This window comes from Lolium rigidum, chromosome 1 (assembly GCF_022539505.1).
Source record: "Lolium rigidum isolate FL_2022 chromosome 1, APGP_CSIRO_Lrig_0.1, whole genome shotgun sequence".
In the NCBI taxonomy this organism is placed as follows: domain Eukaryota; kingdom Viridiplantae; phylum Streptophyta; class Magnoliopsida; order Poales; family Poaceae; genus Lolium; species Lolium rigidum.
The window spans coordinates 124,008,484-124,031,168 of record NC_061508.1 but is presented as its reverse complement, the minus strand read 5'-3'; the positions used below and the strand labels follow the sequence as shown (position 1 = coordinate 124,031,168).

Below are 22,685 nucleotides of genomic sequence, written 5' to 3'. Positions count from 1 at the left end.
AGCCGCGGAACAGCTTGACGCGCCATGTTATTTGCACTCTTATGTCGACCCAAAGGATAACATCGAGAAGGCCACTCATTTACTCAAAGAGTCTCGGCAGTTCCTTGACATTCAGATGTTATGTGACGAGTTAATGTCCGATTCAGAGGCACAAACTCATTCGGCAAGAGAAAGGGCAGTAGCTTACAGCTACTCCCAGCGACAACAGTATGTACCAGACGAAGATATATACATATCAACCGAAGTTTATCTTGCGTCTTGATGACCCACAAGTATAGGGGATCGCAACAGTCTTCGAGGGAAGTATTACCCAATTTATTGATTCGACACAAGGGGAGACAAAGAATACTTGAAAGCCTTAACAGCGGAGTTGTCAATTCAGCTGCACTCGGAAACAGGACTTGCTCGCAAGAGTTTACCGAGTAGTAACAGTTTTATAGTAGTAGCAGTAGTGAAGTAACGACGAGCAGAGTAACAAAGACAGCGGTAGTGATTTTAGTAAACGAGCAGGATTAAAAATACCGTAGGCACGGGGACGGATGACGGGCGTTGCATGGATGAGAGAAACTCATGTAACAATCATAGCGGGGCATTTGCGGATAATAATAAAACGGTTTCCAAGTACTAATCAATCAATAGGCATGTGTTCCAATTATAGTCGTACGTGCTCGCAATGAGAAACTTGCACAACATCTTTTGTCCTACCAGCCCGGTGGCAGCCGGGCCTCAAGGGAAACTACTTGGATATTAAGGTACTCCTTTTAATAGAGTACCGGAGCAAAGCATTAACACTCCGTGAACACATGTGATCCTCACATCACTGCCATTCCCTCCGGTTGTCCCGATTTCGTCACTTCGGGGCCATTGGTTCCGGACAGCGACATGTGTATACAACTTGCAGGTAAGATCATAAACAACGAATATCTTCATGAATCAATAACATGTTCAGATCTGAGATCATGGCACTCGGGCCCTAGTGACAAGCATTAAGCATAACAAGTTGCAACAATTTCTCCTATAAATGTTCAAAGACTACCCTCTCAACCAGGGGGTCTGAAAGGGGCACATCAATCCTGGTCGCACGTTTGTGAAATCCAACTCCCACTTTCTTCCTCAGCCATCCGATGTGGTGAATTTTTTCTCACCAGTTGCTTCTCTGGATGAGTCTATGACGCCTGGGACCAGCTACGTGCGGGGCCAACGGTTAGAGACAGCCACGTACACTCGTTCGGGTCACCTTCCGTCTCCATCCGCGGGACAGTGAAAACCTAGATCGAGGCATCCAAATCCGCGACCCAATCCCCGCCCCTCCTCCTCCCCAATCCTCGTCTCACCTCCTCCCCAATCAGCGGAGGCCAGCGGCGCGCCGCCTCTCCCCCGAATCCGCGGCGCCGGAGAAGGAGCAGCCAGCCCGAGCAGCTTGGGCGGCCCATTCGGGTGGCGACATCGGTGGCGGCGGGTGGAGGTGAGGCGGGCGAGGTCGGAGACAGGGCCGGCGCGGGGCGGATCCTCGGCAGCGGCGAACGGAGGCGTCGGGCGCGGCCGGAGACGGTCCGGCGCGTGACGGAACCGCGGCGGCGGCGACCGGAGGCGCCGGGCTCGGCCGGGGACGGGCCGGCGTGGGGCCCTCCTGCTTGGGGTTGGCGGCGATGGGCAGGAGGCGGCCCATTGCTTCTCCGCCGCCACACCCCTCCTCCTCTCTTCTCTCGCGCTCATCCGTTCTCTTCTGCCTTGTGCTTGTCTACAGGCCGTCGCAACCCCTAGCCCCAGCGATTGGAGGATGCCCTGCGGCGGGATCCGTCGGGGAAGAAAATCAGTGCTCATGGGAGGAGGCGGCGCGGGGGAGACCGGCAGCGACGAGGACCTATCCACGAGCGGCATTACGCGGCGCGCGCGGTGGGTCTGGGTGTGGTGCTGCTGGTAGCGAGGGCCAGGCGCGAGTGTGGCGTCAAGTGGATGCGCGTCGATTGGCGGGCGGAGGCGCGGCGCTGGTCCGAGAGGAAACATCATCTTTCTCGGTGAGCGCCCCTTCCCTCCCCTCACTTCACCTCTCATGCCGTCCGCCTCAGGTCCAGTGGAGAGGAACGGAGATCTCTCAAAATGAATTCCCTTATCTTTGATTTTTCGTTCCTACTCCTACATTCATTAGCATCACGTCTTAATGTGTAGCAGCCGCTTATGATTCAGCCTCTTTTTTCCTCTGTGCAGCAGCACACTCTATATTCGCCCTGCTTGAGTGTTGCAGTCTCGGTTGGTTTATCCCCCTTCCTCCTCTTCTCTTCTCTCTACTTATAGATTGCTAGAACGATTCATCTTGATGTAACGTGTTAGATACTGATTTTGTTCTTTGCTTATCACTGCTTGAAGGTCAAGGACATCAAAAGTGTTGACTCCATTATGATTTACATTTCAACACTCTTACAACCGGGGATTTCACGAAAATCAACAAGCTCAGCGAAGAAGGATTCAGTGAGGTTTACAAGGTACTCCCTCTGGTCATGTTTAATTGACGAGCCGTTGGTGGTATGTACGTAGCTGTATTCCTCTGCCTAGCCCGCGTCATTTTAATCCGACCGGAGGGAGTACATATGGAGAAATCAAACAACACATTGAAATTCAGATAGCCCCGTTGCAAAAAAGGAAATTCAGATAGCACAACATATTATTAGTTCCATTTTGCAGAGGGTACTCTGCCGAATAGGGAAGAAATAGCAGTGAAAAGACTGCCAAAGAGGTGTCAACACAAGGTGTGGAGGAGCAAAAGTACCTTGTCAGGCTTGTCGGCGTCTGCTTGGAGCAGCAGGAGCGGCTGTTCGTTTACGAGTTCATCCCAAATCGGAGCCTTGATAAGATCCTATTTGGTACTAACACGAATCCTATTTCAGTTTATATCTCTATTTTCACTTCAGTATTTGGTGCTTTTCGAACAAATAGATGAGACATTGAAAAAAGCGTCCAGCCTTATTGGGGAAAGAGGTAGCATCAACATTCGTGTGATGCAAATTAATCATATTACATTCATGTTGTTTGCTCTGCATTTAAGATTTTTTAAAATGTTATATTGTCTATACTGATCTATGTAAGTGCCATGTGGTCGTTTTCTTCTTTTATTTTTGACGTTCTCTCTAATGCATGACCTCCCAGTTTCATAACTAAGCATTCCACAGGTTGCAACGGTGTCTAATATAATATATCGTGCTTTATATCGTGGTTTTATGTTACCACATCATTGACTCCATGTTCTTGGTGTAAAATCTAAGTGACCAGACTTATGAAAAGTTTCATTAATAGCTTGGTTTGTTGTTGTTATTACCATTCAGATAAAAGTGATAGGCTGTTCTAAGAGGAATTTGCAAAACTGAAATTTTTATGAAATTTTGTATGCTGGGTTTGTGGATGAGTTTCTATGAGTTTTGTTTTGATTTTTTTATGGCAGAGTACTAAAGCTTGACCATATTAAAAATGATAAATCAATATTTTTGATTGCCTGACTTACTTTTTACTCAGGTAGTTTCAAGGAGATAAAACATTGTTGTGTTTGCTGATCAAGTATGAGAAGGAATCATGTTCAGAGACAGGTTCAATACAACATTTATAATATCTGACATATGTGAGATGCCAAATATCCGTTCTCGGAGGAATTTAGAGCTGAGGTATTTAATTCTCACAGTAGTCAACTTATTCTTTATAAATCGAGGAGAAACTAAAGTTTATCGTTCTCCTATGCGGTTAAAGGTTATTCTTTTGGAAATGGATGACATAGGAGAGGTCTGGCCAGACAAATTATTTGAGGCTGAAGAGATGTTCAGTAATACGGAATGGATAAATTCGAAAATGCAGCAGGTTACTTTCTCGAAAAGCATACAGCTGCAGCAAGCGTTGGTGTCTCCAGTCAAGAATGGTTCAGTTTCTCGGACTAATGAAGAATCTGACAATGCTCTCAACAATATTCTTCTGTTATACACTCATTCTCTCTTGTTATCTACAAAATTAACTTATGGTAGGCATTCCTGCTGTAACAAAGGATACACCATCTCCGCCTCCTCAGTCATCAACGCCAATATCGGTGGCATCTGATGTTGTTATGATGTCCGTGTCCCAAAACTTGTCTCAATCGTCTCAGAACCTTTGCGTTCATGGACTGCATGTCTGCTCCGGGTATGTTTATCCTCCCCCTTCCCCTTGCATAATTTCCCAACTCCATATGCAGATTGCCCCTATTTCTCAAATCAATGTAGGAAGAAAAATAGTCTTATGTGACAGTAACTTTACTGTATGTGGTAAGCAAGCTGTTTTACAAAATTAGCATTGATTTTTTACATTCTTGAATTCTATGAATGAGATTGTGAACTTGGTGTTCCATTATCCATCACATATCTAAAAGTAGGCTTTGCCATGTATCCGTTTTATGCTTATTCAGGTTCTAATAAAAAACATACGATACCTCTGTATTTTCCTTCACAATTATTCATGTTGGTGCTAACCGGCTCTCATATTTTTTCTTCTCCCATCTGCTCACTGAAAGGCTAATTGATGTTACTTTTATTTTCTTTATACAAGCGCTTTCAGTTGGTATTGCATGTTACAGATCGCGAAATATCAATTTATCTATGTGTCTCATGTCTGTAGGGCCAGGAATTGTGTATATATACTTATGCTTGGTGTGGTTTATTGTTCAGCATTGAGTTAAGAAAATCCATGGTGTGTGCACCTATCTTGTGATGTTGGCAGCAGAAAGGGTTGGTGTCTCTAGGCAAGAATGGTTTGTTTTCTCCGACTAACAAAGAATCTGACAATGCTCTCAACAATATTCTTCTGTTATACACTCATAGTCTCTTGTTACCTACTGCATTTCCAGTGAGTGATGCTGCTGAAGCTTTAGCCTTCGAAAGGAGATTTAAAGAGGCTGCACATGTTCAATGTCAGGTACGTCTCTCAAATCTGCACTAAAGAGGCTTGATGTTGTTCAGGTTGAACCTGATGTATCACCAGTCGAGTGTCAAGCGATAGATGTGTCCTGCTTCAACATTTTGTGAAGAAACCGTTACTTATCATATTTTGGTCCTAATTTGTCTGGTCAATGATAGGCTGTGTCTTTCAGTGGAGTTTCAGTTGCGTGATTGCATGAAACTTTGACTTGACTCAACCTCACTCTTCAACCCTTTCAACAGGGTTGTATCCACAATGGGTATCACTGGCGCATGTGGCAAAATCATGTCAGAATTTGATCAATAAATTTTATCTTGTTTTAGTGCTGAAGCATGACCATCTGTACATAAATATCTATTTCACTTAGGTGGCAAACAAGAATGGCCTCTATAGTTTTAAACTGGGCAAGTCTTTGCTCTAAATCGTTTTTTTGTGATATCAGGGCAGCTCAGCTTTTGTATGTCCCAACAGATGGCACCGGAGAAGACATGTTTTTCTGCTGGCAGGGATGCGCCCTCGTTCTTCCCATAAGAGCCGCCAGGCTACCCGGCCAACCAGGTGGTCTGAAGGGGCAAATAGATCAGCACCACTCATTTCACCTGCGCCAGTAATTTCCATCCCCCGCTTTTCACCTCAGTCGTTCGATATGGTAAAAAAAATTCACCAGTTGCTTCGGGTTCTTGGTGCATGACAACTAGGCCAGAGCGCGTGCGGGACCTTCAGGCAGAGACAGCGGAGACAGCTCGTTCTCGTCGGCCTTCTCCTATCCATGTGAAAACCTAGCGTCGTGGGGTGCCCCAATCCCCCGTCTCGTCCCCTCCCCCAATCGCCGCCTCGCCTCCTCCCCGAATCCGCGCCTACTCTCCTCCCCCAACCTGAGGGCGGCAGCAGGTCGGCAAACGTGGTCACTGGATGGAGGAGGATCTCGTGGAGGCGAGCAGCCGCAGATTGGCTTGATCTTGTGGAGGCAAGCATCCGCAGATCGGCTTTGTTTTCGCGGCCGTGGGGGCGCACATGGAGGAACAACGCCCGCTCCTCGTCCTTGCGGCGCGGAGGTTGGGGAGGACCGGGGAGAAGGCACGCGGGGCTGGGCTGGCCTGGTTCGTCGCGGGCGCGGGGAGACCGGCGGCGGCGGCCAGGACCCATCGACGAGCGCCTCCACATGAGGAAAAGAATAAGAGGAGGTGGCGCTGGGAGACCGGCTGTGGCAACGGCCGGCGAGCTCCGCCATGATCGACCACGAGCCGCCACCGCCGTCGGGCCTCTCCCCCTCGACCCACCTAGCGCCGGAGGTTGAGGAGCGGCAAGGGGTGGCACTGGGACGGAGGAGGAGAAGCACGGATTCGGCGCCGACGAGCTTCTCCACGAGTAAGGCCGTCGTCTTCATCTCAATGCATCTTCCCTCTCCCTCTCTCACTTTCTCTCTTTGTCCACAGATCGGTTCATGCGTGAGATGGCGGGGGCGTATGTGTGATGGCGCTGCTCCGTGAGATCCATGGACGTGAGATGCGAAGGTGAGCTCTTTGTCGTTTTGTTGCTATGGGATCTGCTGACCCGTAAGACGTCTATGGAAGGTGGGGCCTGAGCTCCTTTTTTGGTAGGAGGCGGGGCCTGAGCTCCTTTTTTGGTAGGAGGCAGAGGATTCCCATGGCTAGGAGGCTGGATAAAATCCCCAAGCTAAATTCCCCGGTTCTTTGATTTGATTTGATTTGAGAAGTGGAGTAGAACCACTCACCATTCCCAGGCCATCTCGCCCCCAAACTATCATTATTTGAAAACTCATTGATTTGTTTTGCTGAAAATATCAGTGCTCTTTGATGTGATGAGTAGCTTCGTATTCAACATGCCAAAGAGACACATGCGACCAAATGAGCCCACCGCCACGCCTGGCCGCGGGTGGTTGGATGATGGCGGCGGTCACATAGCGCGTGCCGAGCAACGGCAGTGAGTGTGCGTCGAGCGATGGCTTTGGATTTCCGGTATAATTCTTTATTTGAATTTACATGACAGTCTCAATGATTTACTTGATTTTATCTTTGTTTTGAAATTCTTTAGATAGGAAGCAACATTTGTACATGCTCCGTTCCAGAATATGCAGAGAAGATGGTCACCGCAATTGATGAAGAACGAGTTGATGGAAATTAGATTGGTGGAGCGGCCACATGTATTGCGAGAAATGTTCCTCATGTAGGTACTACCATGTTATGTTCATTTTGGTGTGTTCCAGCATAATAAACCAAATAAGGCCCCCTCTATTTTTTTCTAATGACGAGCATGGTTTGGGCTACGTCATATATAGTAACACAATGACTTTGGATTTCCGGTATAATTTATAGGCCTCACACTTCTTTTGCTATGACCCATTGAATTTCCCCCCTTAAACGCCAGTTGAATGTATATTTGAAACACTAGCTGAGCATATCAGGTAAATGAAAAGGGTAGGCCAATACTGAATGATGGCAATGCTACTTGCAGAGTTATTACAAAATGAAATTAGCTTCAGCATTTTCCTTTGTTAATCTACTTGAATTACTCCATTTGTTGTGTACCTTTAAACTCTTCTTCAAACAACTTGGTTTATTTTCCATTTGTGAAGTAATGGTTTGTAGACTTAAAACAACCCATTGGTATATTTTGTTTTACAGATACTAACCCATATATAAACATATGTTTGATTCTTTTCGGCATAAAAAAGGGTCTTAGTTCATTAATAGAAACAAATGCCTATGGTTTCCAAAAAAATCTGATAACTGTTTACACGATTGCCCACCAAGAAAATGAGATGGTACTATTTGAAATGGTACTTATTCTGTTGTTCCATATTTTTTAATGGTCCGGGCATACATAAAACTGTTTATGATAAAATTGTTGGATCTCCTTGCCATAATATTTTCGTATGCCTAAACAGAAACAACTACAATAGCACTACTTGTGGCAAAGTTACTTTTTGAACTGAAATATGTTAGTTGGAGTTTCTGCTCCATAGTAATCCTAAAGTAGATCTACTTGTAGTAGTTCAGATTTCTATGACATTGGGAGTAGGAGTATGTGCTAATATTTATACTGAAGGATAGTGTATGGTTCTCTGTAAGAATTTGTTGATGCATTGCACGTTTTCCTGTGGGTTGCAAACTGAAGATATGGCTATAGAAATATTTGAGTCTGTTAAATCTTGATATGGTGGCCCTCCTTTCTTTTCGAAATAATTTGCATCATGTTTGCTGTTATCCTGAGTCAACTGAGATTTCTTTTTTCACAAGAACATAATATGTGATGTCAATATAGTTCTTAGATTTAGCATTGTAAGCGATAGGATGTGTCGTGTTTTGGTACATATCAGTGGCGGAGCGTGAGGAAATGTCAAGGGAGGGCCATTTTTGATATTGACACGGAATAGCAGGGAAAATCCTTCTAGACACTAAGAAAGCTTTCTTCACCACAAGCAGTTACAATTCTGTGGTAATTATTAGCTTTGCAGCCAACTCTCAGCAAGCAAGCAATATCCATTTTTTTATATCAAAAACAGGTGAGATGACAGACAGACGAAGTTCAACAGATTTTTCTTCTTCAAAATGAGTCCTTTTGTCTTGCTCTATCTCTCACGACGTGCTCGTCCGGCACGAGAGCCGCGCTGTGGTGGCCTGCGTTCCTGTGGCAGAACTCGGCGTCAACTTTGGCGCAGTGGATACAGAAGAAGGAATCAGGTAGAGGCGAGGAGTTCTGATGCTCTCGTTGAATGAGTAGGTTAGCTAGTGGCCACCATGGTTACTACGCCTACTTAAAAAAAATTAGTAGTTTTGAAAGGGGGGGCCAGGACCCAGCTTGGCCTCCATGACGCTCCGCCAATGGTACATATGGTTGCAACATGCCACGTGTTTGGTTCTTGGCCTATTATCTTTGGTTTTCGCGAGTTAGATTTCTTCTCGACTCATGCCATCATGATGTCGAGCATTTCATTTTGTTAATCATGTCAGACTATTTGCGCAGATGAGCTGTACTGCATTAATTGTATGCTAATACTTTTTCTTGCACTTAGTGTGCGATCAGGCAGATTATAGAAGTGAGCACTGCCTTACAATACACAGTGCACTCTATGCCTCCATGCTCTCGAAGATGTGAACCACCTGTTCATGCAATGTTCTTTATCAGGTGAGTCCCAGATCAGACCGCGTAAAACGAAGCGTGCAGTTTTTTGGAGCCTAAGAAACGGGACACAGTCCGGGAATGGTGGTATTGGACCAGATGCCCAAGTGTAAAACACAAAGAGGTGGCGTCAATGGCGATTCCAGGGGTGATTAGTAGCCAGGATTTTGTTTCAATGGAGGTGGCTTCTAATCAATCTTGTAACTTATCTGTTCCAAATTTAATGTAGTGTCAAGAAACCTTTTCCTGTTGTCTCTCGGAAAAAATACTTTGGCTTGCATTATCATGTGTGGACCATTTCCTTCTTATAATCGTTTGATGAACTTCTGCTTTCTTGATAAGGTAGGTTACTTTTTTGTGAATGTTAACAGAGATTGCTGTGTTATTTACATGTAAGTTAGTCAAAATAATTACATGTTCTGCTATTTGGCGTCAAATAATGTTCAGTATTGTGTCTTCTTCCACTATCGATACAACCATATAGCGGCATGCCTTATCGGTAACATTCCATCCGATACATACTAAGCATTGCTGATTTATCGTAGTTTTGTGCAAAGTATACTCTTCAGTCCAACTGCTTCCTAATGGAGGACTGCCATGTGTATCACCGTTTAAAGCCAATAAATCTTAATCATATATAACAATATGGATAAAACTTATGGTTACAATAAGACTCGCTTTTTTTCTTTTGCGCCGGGGACCAGACGCTTAAAACTTATGATTATAGTATTGTCTTTCATTTGCCTGTGCGCCGGGGCGCACCGGGTCATCTAGTATCATAAAAGTACCATCTACGGACACTAGGCACTATGCCCTAACAATCTTATGCTATTACATGACCAATCTCATCCAATCCCTACCATCCCCTTCGGCCTACAGCGGGGGAATTACTCACACATGGATGGGGGAAACATGGCTGGTCGATGGAGAGGCGTTGGCGGTGATGATGGCGATGATCTCCTCCAATTCCCCGTCCCGGCGGGGTGCCAGAACGGAGACTTCTGGCTCCCGAGACGGAGTTTCGCGATGTGGCGGCGTTCTGGAGGGTTTCTGGCGACTTCGACTTCTCTCCGTGTGTTTTTAGGTCGAGGCGAATAAGTAGTCCGAAGGAGGGCGTCGGAGGCCGGCCGAGGGGGCCACACCACATGGCAGCGCGGCCCCCCCTGGGCCGCGCCGCCTATGGTGTGGGGCCCTCGGGCCTCCACCTTACTTGTCCTTCCGGCTCCGTCGCATTCCGGGAAAATAGGCCCTTTCGTCAAAATCCCGAGGTTTTTCCCGAAAGTTGGATTTCTGCACAAAAACGAGACACCGTAACAGCTCTCGCTGAAAACAGCGTTAATCCGTGTTAGTTGCATCCAAAATACACAAATTAGAGGCAAAACAATAGCAAAAGTGTTCGGGAAAGTAGATACGTTTTGGGCGTATCAACTCCCCCCAAGCTTAGCTTATTGTTTGTCCTCAAGCAATTCAGTTAACAACTGAGCGATAAAAGAACTTTCACGAACACATTTGCTCATATGATGTATATATTCTCATGATATGGCTAATACTTGAGCAGTTCATAATAGGATACATGCAAATAAGGTCATCTAACAGCTATGTCAATCATGAAGAGGTACCAACAATTAATAATAAGCATCATGAATCATGTATATAAGCACGATTGCAATGTTCATAAGAGAGTATGATAAGGTAGTCTTGATGACCCACAAGTATAGGGGATCGCAACAGTCTTCGAGGGAAGTATTACCCAATTTATTGATTCAACACAAGGGGAGACAAAGAATACTTGAAAGCCTTAACAGCGGAGTTGTCAATTCAGCCGCACTGGAAACAGTACTTGCTCGCAAGAGTTTATCGAGTAGTAACAGCTTTATAGCAGTAGCGATAGTGAAATAACAAGTAGCAGAGTAACAAAGACAGCAGTAGTGATTTTAGTAAACAGCAGGATTAAAATACCGTAGGCACGGGGACGGATGACGGGCGTTGCATGGATGAGAGAAACTCATGTAACAATCATAGCAGGGCATTTGCAGATAATAATAAAACGGTATCCAAGTACTAATCAATCAATAGGCATGTGTTCCAATTATAGTCGTACGTGCTCGCAATGAGAAACTTGCACAACATCTTTTGTCCTACCAGCCGGTGGCAGCCGGGCCTCAAGGGAAACTACTCGGATATTAAGGTACTCCTTTTAATAGAGTACCGGAGCAAAGCATTAACACTCCGTGAACACATGTGATCCTCACATCACTGCCATTCCCTCCGGTTGTCCCGATTTCTGTCACTTCGGGGCCATTGGTTCCGGACAGCGACATGTGTATACAACTTGCAGGTAAGATCATAAACAATGAATATCATGATGAAATAATAACATGTTCAGATCTGAGATCATGGCACTCGGGCCCTAGTGACAAGCATTAAGCATAACAAGTTGCAACAATATCATAAAAGTACCATCTACGGACACTAGGCACTATGCCCTAACAATCTTATGCTATTACATGACCAATCTCATCCAATCCCTACCATCCCCTTCGGCCTACAGCGGGGGAATTACTCACACATGGATGGGGGAAACATTGCTGGTTGATGGAGAGGCGTTGGCGGTGATGGCGGTGATGATCTCCTCCAATTCCCCGTCCCGGCGGAGTGCCGAACGGAGACTTCGGCTCCCGCGACGGAGTTTCGCGATGTGGCGGCGTTCCGGAGGGTTTCCGGCGACTTCGACTTCTCCCCGTGCGTTTTTAGGTCGAGGCGAATAAGTAGTCCGAAGGGGGCGTCGGAGGCCGGCCGAGGGGCCACACCACATGGCCGCGCGGGCCCCCCGGGCCGCGCCGCCATGTGGTGTGGGGCCCTCGGGCCTCCACTTCAATTGTCCTTCCGGCTCCGTCATTATTCTGGGAAAATAGGCCCTTTCGTCAAAATCCCGAGGTTTTTCCCGAAAGTTGGATTTCTGCACAAAAACGAGACACTGTAACAGTTCTCGCTGAAAACAGCGTTAGTCCGTGTTAGTTGCATCCAAAATACACAAATTAGAGGCAAAACAATAGCAAAAGTGTTCGGGAAAGTAGATACGTTTTGGACGTATCAACTCCCCCAAGCTTAGCTTATTGCTTGTCCTCAAGCAATTCAGTTAACAACCGAGCGATAAAAGAACTTTCACGAACACATTTGCTCATATGATGTATATATTCTCATGATATGGCTAATACTTGAGCAGTTCATAATAAGGTACATGCAAATAAGATCATCTAACAGCTATGTCAATCATGAAGAGGTACCAACAATTAATAATAAGCATCATGAATCATGTATATAAGCAGGATTGCAATGTTCATAAGAGAGTATGATAAAGTGGTATCTCGCTTGCCCGTATTTGATTGGCAAAACATAAATGCCCGGCACCTCTCGGAGTTCATAGAAAGACTAGAAGTAGTGATTGTCAAAGATAAAAGCATCAAAGTTATACCACAATCAATCATATTTTGAGACAAGCATATTATACTAAGAATGACAAGCTTGTGCTCTCAAGAAAGTGCTCAAAGAAATAATGGAGACACAACATAAAAGTAAAAGATTGACCCTTCGCAGAGGGAAGCAGGGATTAACATGCGCTAGAGCTTTTCATTTGTAAAGCAGGAGTAAAATTATTTTGAGAGGTGTTTGTTGTTGTCAACGAATGGTAATGGGTACACCAACTACCTCGCCAACCGGACTTTCAAGAGCGGCTCCCATGAATTATTTGCATGTTTATGTGGCACTCCTTCCAACCTTTCTTACACAAACCATGGCTAACCGAATCCTCGGGTGCCTCGCCAACAATCACATACCATGAAGGAGTGCCTTTTTAGTTTAGTTTTATTATGATGATGACACTCCCCCAACCTTTGCTTACACAAGCCATGGCTAACCGAATCCTTCGGGTGCCGTCCAACAATCACAAACCATGGAGGAGTGTCTATTTAAGTTAATTAATTCGGGACTGGGAATCCCATTGCCAACTCTTTTTGCAAAATTATTGGATAAGCGGATGTGCCACTATTCCATATGAGAGTCCGTCAAAAGTAAATGACAAGGTTGAAAGCTAAACACCACATACTTCCTCATGAGCTATGAAACATTAACACAAATTAAGAAGCATTTTGAAGGTTTTAAAGGTAGCGCATGAGAATTTACTTGGAATGGTTTGAAATGCCATGCATAGGTATTTATGGTGGACACTTCGGAATAACTTGGTTTTCATGTGTTTGGAGGCACGAGCAGCGTTCCCGCTCAGTACAAGTGAAGGCTAGCAAAAGACTAGGGAGCGACAAATCAAGAGAGCAAGAATCGTCATAATCATGCTTGCGGCAAAATAAATTAACCGAGGCATAAAAGTGATACAAGAACTCGAAGCAATGTAAATCATTGAGGCTTAATTGACTCTTGTTCAGTCATATGCATGCGTGAGCATGTGCCAAGTCGATATAAATGAATTATTCAGAGGAGGATACCACAATGCCATACTTACTTATGAATAAAACAATGCAAGCAAACATCCATGACATGCTACTCATATTAATAAATTGGAGCTAATCATGAGAGATCATGAACTACTAGACTTTCTTAAATAACATATACCTCACATGAACCAACTAAGCATGCTCACATGGATGAGTATATGTACAAAAATGAAAACAAATAGAGTTCATACCAGCCTCTCACCACAATCAGATTGTCGTAGATCGTCATTATTGCCTTTTCACTTGTGTAGCTTGGATAATATGAAATGAAAACCACGCTCCAGCCACCGAAAACCATTGAACTCATGATGAACTTTACAAACCAAAGAAGAACAGCAAATATTTTTGGTGTTTTCGAATTTGAGAACAAGAACAAAAGGAAACAAGCAAACAAAGCAAAATCTTTTTGGGTTTTCTTATAGCAAACTAGCAATAGCAAATAAAGCGAAACAAATGCAAGAAACCAAGATAAACAAATGATGAAGAGAAACAACAGAAATATTTTTGGTCTTTTTGTGTTTTGGGAAAGAAACAAAGTGGAAACAAGAAATAGCAAACTAAAAGAAACACGAAAAGCGAGATGGCAGAAATCTGCCAAAACCTGACAGCAGTACAGAAATCGATTTTTACAAAAATCTTACGTTGCTCAGTTCAAAAAGTGTTCAACTAATGAAAGTTAGATAACAACCTGGGGAACATGCACAAAAATTTGCAACTCAAAATAACGTTCTGGCTGTGCGCACGAATTTTTACGGTAACAGCCCAGAATCTGTTTTCAGGCAGCACTTCCCCAAATATCATCTTCCTCTCATTAGAAAACCACTCAAAGAGACTAAACAAGTATATACAAGTATCCAGCAATCATAATATGCAAAGAATGAGTGATGCCGGTATACCTCCCCCAAGCTTAGGCTTTTGGCCTAAGTGGAGTTCAATTCCATCGATCCCATGAGGTAGTGTCTCCGTAGTATGACGAAGATGGATCATATTCCGGGTATGTGCTAGAAGAAGCACCCGGATACGTGACGGTGTAATCGTAGGAGGGCTCGGCGTCCTCGGAGTCATGTTGCTGATGGAAATCTTGTATCTTCATATGTTCATCCACCTCCTCCTTAGTGCGCGACCATGGTTGCCTGTCAATATCGAACAAACCTGGCTGGGGAAGAGGGATTTCTTTCTCATCCCCGTCAGCAAACAACATTCTATAGGCCATATTATCTAAAGTAGACTCGGTGGTAACAAATTGATGGCTTTTCATAGCAATGATATCAAGCCTCCTAGGGGTTAATGGTACATCATTAGGATCAATAGGAAGCTCTAAATGTGTTAAAATGCGCAAGTGCAATAGTTCCTCCAAAAATAGGCCCCTTGGTAGACAAGCGGCGAGCAATAAGAGAACCAAGATGATAAGATGTCCGTCCAAGTAAGTGCAATATTCAAGAAAGCAAGATGGTAACTAGAAATATTGCTAGTGTTCTCCCTACCAAGTATGCTAGTGGCAATGTAATATGCAAAATATTTAATGGCGGGGAGTTGAATGTTCCTTATCTTGCCCCGCTGAATGGTGCGACAGTCATCATTGGTGATCCCTCGATAGAGCTCCAACAAGTCCCGAGGGTTGTTATCGATCCTCCTTGCTGTACCTACAGGGGCAATATCCAATGCACGACAAAATTCATCCAATTCCATAGTAACAGGAGTACCATAGATCTTGAATGCAACTCGTCGGATTATATTCCGTGTTTTGGAACTTGAAGCTCTCAACAAAAATCTTGGTGAGCATGTGGTATTGCTCCCTTTCATCTCCAACGTAGGTGGCTAAGCCCGCCCTGTTGACAAGGGTGAAGAAATCATCCAATATCCCTGCATTTGTCAGAAAATCATAACATGGGAAGGATGAGGCATTAGGAGCCCCATTGTCCTCTTCGGGCGCGAAGCTAGGCGCGATGATGTCCTCATTGTACGACCGCCTAATTTGGGTGGCGGTCCTAGAAGGCCTCCCGGTGCTGGTTGTTCCTTTCTTGAACAATTCTCCAAATTTGAACTTCTTCATTTTCTGAAATTTTCAACGAGCAATATAAAACTGATTTGGCGACATATAATTGAGGAACTACATAGGAACTTGCTAGAGTACTAATCATGCATCAAAACTAGTTTCTACCACTTAGAACAAGCATGCAAGCTCACTAAACATGTTACCTACAGAGAAAATATTCAAGATATACTCAACCAAACAAAATTCTATTGGATGGTGAGGAGTCACATACTGGAGCAAATGTGCCAAACGCGAAATGCTGAGCAAAGAGATCGAAACTGAGTTCTTGAGCAAAACGCGAGTGTGAGTTTTCGGGAGAGAGAAGGTGCTGGGAGAAAGAGATGACAAAGTGGGGCAAGGAGGGGCCCACACCACATGGTGGCGCGCCCACCTCCTTGGCCGCGCCGGCCTGTGGTGTGGCACCCTGTGGTGCCCCACAGGTCATCCTCTGGTGCTCCCAGGTGCCTCGTCGAAAAATAGGACCAACGGTGTAATTTTCGCGAATTTTTGAAAACTTTGAAAAATGCACATTTTCTGGGTATTAAGTTTATTATTACCGGCCAGGAAATTTTTTGAAATCTCAAATCAACTAAGAAACTTTGCAAATTAAAAATGCTACAGCAACTAAAGCAAGTGGAGGAAGAAAGAGATGTTGTTTACCTCCTCTATGCATATAAAAGGTATTTGTTAACAAGGTTGATCAAGTCTTGCCACCAAATAAATTTTACATAGCATATGAAGAAATAAACCTCAAATCAATCATGTTACCTTGAATTGTATTGATATGGATCCAATCACAAGAGTTTGATATTCTTCTTTAGGCTCATATATAGGACAATCGATGGTTCCCACTTTGATAGTTCTCACATGAGAAATAGTATTAACTCCGCACGCTTTTTCAATCCTCTTGGGGAAATAGACGGTGTGTTCCTTATCATCAACATTGAAAGTAACCTTTCCTTTATTGCAATCAATAACAGCCCCTGCGGTGTTAAGAAAAGGTCTCCCAAGAATAATAGACATATTATCATCTTCGAGCATTTCCAACACAACAAAATCAGTTAATATCAAGCAGTTATTAGTAACTTGAACAGGAACATCCTCACATATACCAACAGGAATAGCAGTAGATTTATCAGCCATTTGCAAAGATATATCAGTAGGTATCAACTTATCTAAGTAAAGTCTCTTGTATAGAGAAAAAGGCATAACACTAACACCGGCTCCCAAGTCACATAGAGCAGTTTTAACATAATTATTCTTAATAGAACAAGGAATAGTAGGTATACCTGGGTCGCCCAACTTCTTTGGAACTTTGCCATTGAAAGAGTAATTAGCAAGCATAGTGGAAATTTCCTCATTGGGGATTTTCCTTTTGTTAGTAACAATATCTTTCATATACTTTGAATAAGGAGGCAATTTAATAGCATCAGTCAAAGGGATTTGCAAGAATAAAGGTTTCATCCAATCACAGAATTTATTATAGTGTTCTTCTTCCTTTGATTTTAGTTTCTTAGCAGGAAAAGGCATTGGCTTTTGCACCCAAGGTTCTCTTTCATTACCATGTTTCTCAGCAATAAAATCTTCTTTAGTATACTTTTTATTTTTAGCATGCTTTTCAGGTTCTTTTTCAACCTCTTCTTTATCAGGAGTATCATTCTTATCATTATCTTTATCATGTTCATTACCACTTTCAGTTTCAGCATCGAAATAGAAATACTATTAGGATCATTAGCAGGTTCGGAGGATTCTACAACATTCTTATGTTTCTTTTTCTTTTTCTTAGATGGAGCTCTAGGTTCAATGCGTTGAGAATCTTGTTCAACTCTTTTGGGATGCCCTTCAAGATATAGAGGATCCTGGGTAGAGACACCACCTCTAGTTGTTACTTCATAAGCATGTTTTTCTTTAGCATTATTTCCTAACAAGTCATTTTGCACTTTAGTGAGTTGATCAATTTGAGTTTGAATCATATGAAAATGTTTAACAAGCATCTTAACATCATTGGAGGTTCTCTCCACAATATCATGCAATTGACTAATAGCTTGAGAATTTTCCATTAGATGATTCTCTACTCTCATATTAAAATTTTCTTGCTTAACAATATAATTATCAAACTCATCTAAGCATTGCGCAGGAGGTTTTGAATACGGAATATCTTCCCTAGTAAAGCGTTGAAGGGAATTTACCTCAATCATGGATGAAGGGGGAATTATCTCACATATATCTTCTATAGGAGGTAGATTCTTCACATCTTCGGATTTAATACCTTTCTCCTTGAGAGACTTCTTGGCTTCCCTCATATCTTCATCATTCAATTTAATTAAACCCCTCTTCTTCACTATTGGCGTTGGAGTTGGTTCAGGCGTATTCCAATCATCATAATTCCGGCCTATTTTAGCCAATAATTCTTCGACGTCGTCCGGAGTTCTTTTCCGAAAACACAACCAGCACAACTATCCAGGTATGCCCTAGACTCAATGGTTAGTCCACTATAAAATATATCAAGTAAATCATGCTTTTCCAAATCATGGTCGGCGAGCTCTAATAAGAGAGCAAAATCTCGCCCAAGCCTCGAGCAATTTCTCTTCATCTCCTCGATCAAAATTATAAACTCTCCGCAAAGCAGCATGTTGAGCACTAGCAGGAAAGTATTTCCGAAAGAAAACAGCAAGCAATTCTTTTGGACTTTTAATAGAACTAGGTGGCAAACTATTATACCAAGTTTTAGCGTCATCCTTTAATGAGAATGGAAAGATTTTAGCAACAAAGTAAGTACGCTTCTTAACATCATCAGAAAACAAGCTACTCAAAGTAGATAACTCAGTCATGTGTTCAACAACACTTTCTTTTTCAGTACCACAAAAGGGTGTTTTCTCAACAATAGCTATATGAGATAGATCAAGAGAAAAATCATAATCTTTATCCCTAATGTTTATAGGAGATGTGGCAAATTTAGGATCAGGAGACAGTTTATATCTAACGAGTATGTTCCGCAAGCAACTTTTTAATTTTTCTTGCATCAGTAGTAGCATGGCATTTTTCAATAAAATCATCATCAAGTTCCACATAATCTTCATCAAGATCATCACTAGAGTATTCAAGTTCGGGTGAATTAACAGTGTAGTAACATCAGGAGTTTCAGCATTTTCAATTTGTCTAGACCTAGCAATTTTAGCATCTAGAAAAGTTCCCAATGAACCACTATCATCAAGCACAGCAGAAATATTATCAATATTATGAGAGTTTTCAGATTCAGCGGAAGTACCAGCATTTGAAGCATGTGGCGGTGAAACAAGTTTATCAATCACAGATGGTGAATCAAGAGCAGCAGAGGTACTCAGAGTTGTACCTTTTCTTGTAGTGGATGGTAATATGGCGACCTTAGTATCGCGAGGTTTACCCATGATGGAGAATTTGCAGCGAACAATATCAATCCAAGTGAACTTCCAAATAAAGCTATGCTCCCCGGCAACGGCGCCGGAAAATAGTCTTGATGACCCACAAGTATAGGGGATCGCAACAGTCTTCGAGGGAAGTATTACCCAATTTATTGATTCGACACAAGGGGAGACAAAGAATACTTGAAAGCCTTAACAGCGGAGTTGTCAATTCAGCTGCACCTGGAAACAGACTTGCTCGCAAGAGTTTATCAGGAGTAACAGTTTTATAGCAGTAGCAGTAGTGAAATAACAGCAGCAGAGTAACAAAGACAGCAGTAGTGATTTTAGTAAACAGCAGGATTAAAATACCGTAGGCACGGGGACGGATGACGGGCGTTGCATGGATGAGAGAAACTCATGTAACAATCATAGCAGGGCATTTGCGGATAATAATAAAACGGTATCCAAGTACTAATCAATCAATAGGCATGTGTTCCAATTATAGTCGTACGTGCTCGCAATGAGAAACTTGCACAACATCTTTTGTCCTACCAGCCGGTGGCAGCCGGGCCTCAAGGGAAACTACTGGATATTAAGGTACTCCTTTTAATAGAGTACCGGAGCAAAGCATTAACACTCCGTGAACACATGTGATCCTCACATCACTACCATTCCCTCCGGTTGTCCCGATTTCGTCACTTCGGGGCCATTGGTTCCGGACAGCGACATGTGTATACAACTTGCAGGTAAGATCATAAACAACGAATATCATGATGAAATAATAACATGTTCAGATCTGAGATCATGGCACTCGGGCCCTAGTGACAAGCATTAAGCATAACAAGTTGCAACAATATCATAAAAGTACCATCTACGGACACTAGGCACTATGCCCTAACAATCTTATGCTATTACATGACCAATCTCATCCAATCCCTACCATCCCCTTCGGCCTACAGCGGGGGAATTACTCACACATGGATGGGGGAAACATTGCTGGTTGATGGAGAGGCGTTGGCGGTGATGGCGGTGATGATCTCCTCCAATTCCCCGTCCCGGCGGAGTGCCGGAACGGAGACTTCGGCTCCCGCGACGGAGTTTCGCGATGTGGCGGCGTTCCGGAGGGTTTCCGGCGACTTCGACTTCTCCCCGTGCGTTTTTAGGTCGAGGCGAATAAGTAGTCCGAAGGGGGCGTCGGAGGCCAGCCGAGGGGGCCACACCACATGGCCGCGCGGGCCCCCCGGGCCGCGCCGCCATGTGGTGTGGGGCCCTCGGGCCTCCACTTCAATTGTCCTTCCGGCTCCGTCATTATTCGGGAAAATAGGCCCTTTCGTCAAAATCCCGAGGTTTTTCCCGAAAGTTGGATTTCTGCACAAAAACGAGACACCGTAACAGCTTCTGCTGAAAACAGCGTTAGTCCGTGTTAGTTGCATCCAAAATACACAAATTAGAGGCAAAACAATAGCAAAAGTGTTCGGGAAAGTAGATACGTTTTGGACGTATCGTGTATCTCGCTTGCTCGTATTTGATTGGCAAAACATAAATGCCCGGGCACCTCTGGAGTTCATAGAAAGACTAGAAGTAGTGATTGTCAAAGATAAAAGCATCAAAGTTATACCACAATCAATCATATTTTGAGACAAGCATATTATACTAAGAATGACAAGTTGTGCTCTCAAGAAAGTGCTCAAAGAAATAATGGAGACACAACATAAAAGTAAAAGATTGACCCTTCGCAGAGGGAAGCAGGGATTAACATGCGCTAGAGCTTTTCATTTGTAAAACAGGAGTAAAATTATTTTGAGAGGTGTTTGTTGTTGTCAACGAATGGTAATGGGTACACCAACTACCTCGCCAACCTGGACTTTCAAGAGCGGCTCCCATGAATTATTTGCATTTTTATGTGGCACTCCTTCCAACCTTTCTTACACAAACCATGGCTAACCGAATCATCGGGTGCCTGCCAACAATCACATACCATGAAGGAGTGCCTTTTTAGTTTAGTTTTATTATGATGATGACACTCCCCCCAACCTTTGCTTACACAATCCGTGGCTAACCGAATCCTTCGGGTGCCGTCCAACAATCACAAACCATGGAGGAGTGTCTATTTAAGTTAATTAATTCGGGACTGGGAATCCCATTGCCAGCTCTTTTTGCAAAATTATTGGATAAGCGGATGTGCCACTAGTCCATATGAGAGTCCATCAAAAGTAAATGACAAGGTTGAAAGCTAAACACCACATACTTCCTCATGAGCTATGAAACATTAACACAAATTAAGAAGCATTTTGAAGATTTTAAAGGTAGCGCATGAGAATTTACTTGGAATGGTTTGAAATGCCATGCATAGGTATTTATGGTGGACACTCTGGAATAACTTGGTTTTCATGTGTTTGGAGGCACGAGCAGCGTTCCCGCTCGAGTACAAGTGAAGGCTAGCAAAAGACTAGGGAGCGACAAATCAAGAGAGCAAGTAACTATCATAATCATGCTTGCGGCAAAATAAATTAACTGAGGCATAAAAGTGATACAAGAACTCTGAAGCAATGTAAATCATTGAGGCTTAATTGACTCTTGTTCAGTCATATGCATGCGTGAGCATGTGCCAAGTCAATATAAATGAATTATTCAGAGAAGGATACTACAATGCCATACTTACTTATGAATAAAACAATGCAAGCAAACATCCATGACATGCTACTCATATTAATAAATTGGAGCTAATCATGAGAGATCATGAACTACTAGACTTTCTTAAATAACATATACCTCACATGAACCAACTAAGCATGCTCACATGGATGAGTATATGTACAAAAATGAAAACAAATAGAGTTCATACCAGCCTCTCACCGCAATCAGATTGTCGTAGATCGTCATTATTGCCTTTTCACTTGTGTAGCTTGGATAATATGAAATGAAAACCACGCTCCAGCCACCGAAGACCATTGAACTCTAGATGAACTTTACAAACCGAAGAAGAACAGCAAATATTTTTGGTGTTTTCGATTTTTAGAACAAGAACAAAAGGAAACAAGCAAACAAAGCAAAATCTTTTTGGGTTTTCTTATAGCAAACTAGCAATAGCAAATAAAGCAAAACAAATGCAAGAAACCAAGATAAACAAATGATGAAGAGAAACAACAGAAATATTTTTGGTCTTTTTGTGTTTTGGGAAAGAAACAAAGTGGAAACAAGAAATAGCAAACTAAAAGAAACACAGAAAAACGAGATGGCAGAAATCTGCCAAAACTTGACAGCAGTACAAAAATCGATTTTTACAAAAATCTTACGTTGCTCAGCTCGAAAAGTGTTCAACTAATGAAAGTTAGATAACAGCCTGGGTAACATGCACAAAAATTGGTTTCGCAAAATACTGTTCTGGCTGTGCGCACGAATTTTTACGGTAACAGCCCAGAATCTGTTTTCAGGCAGCACTTCCCCAAATATCATCTTCCTCTCATTAGAAAACCACTCAAACAAACTAAACAAGTATATACAAGTATCCAGCAACCATAATATGCAAAGAATGAGTGATGCCGGTATACCTCCCCCCAAGCTTAGGCTTTTGGCCTAAGTGGAGTTCAACCCCATCGAGGGTCTGGGTTCCACGCCGGTGGATCATACATGGAGTAGTCATAATAAGGTACCGATGCCGAAGAAAAGCGTGGGGGTTCCTCATAC

At 43.3% G+C, this 22,685-nt stretch overlaps 2 long non-coding RNA genes across 3 annotated transcripts; both read left to right on the top strand.

Annotated features, from left to right (window-relative positions):
- The first annotated feature begins 4,099 nt into the window (after nt 1-4,099).
- On the top strand, nt 4,100-4,926 carry LOC124684773. Its single transcript, XR_006997150.1, has 3 exons — nt 4,100-4,158; nt 4,680-4,762; nt 4,859-4,926. It is a non-coding gene; the product is annotated as an uncharacterized LOC124684773 (long non-coding RNA).
- A 1,866-nt stretch (nt 4,927-6,792) lies between these two features.
- LOC124681687 lies at nt 6,793-9,131 on the top strand. Of its 2 annotated transcripts, none has more exons than XR_006995999.1 (3): nt 6,793-6,879; nt 6,985-7,116; nt 9,079-9,131. It is a non-coding gene; the product is annotated as an uncharacterized LOC124681687 (long non-coding RNA). The 2 variants fall into 2 exon arrangements; XR_006995998.1 differs by having other exon boundaries at nt 6,793-6,908; nt 7,019-7,116.
- Nucleotides 9,132-22,685: the final 13,554 nt, after the last annotated feature.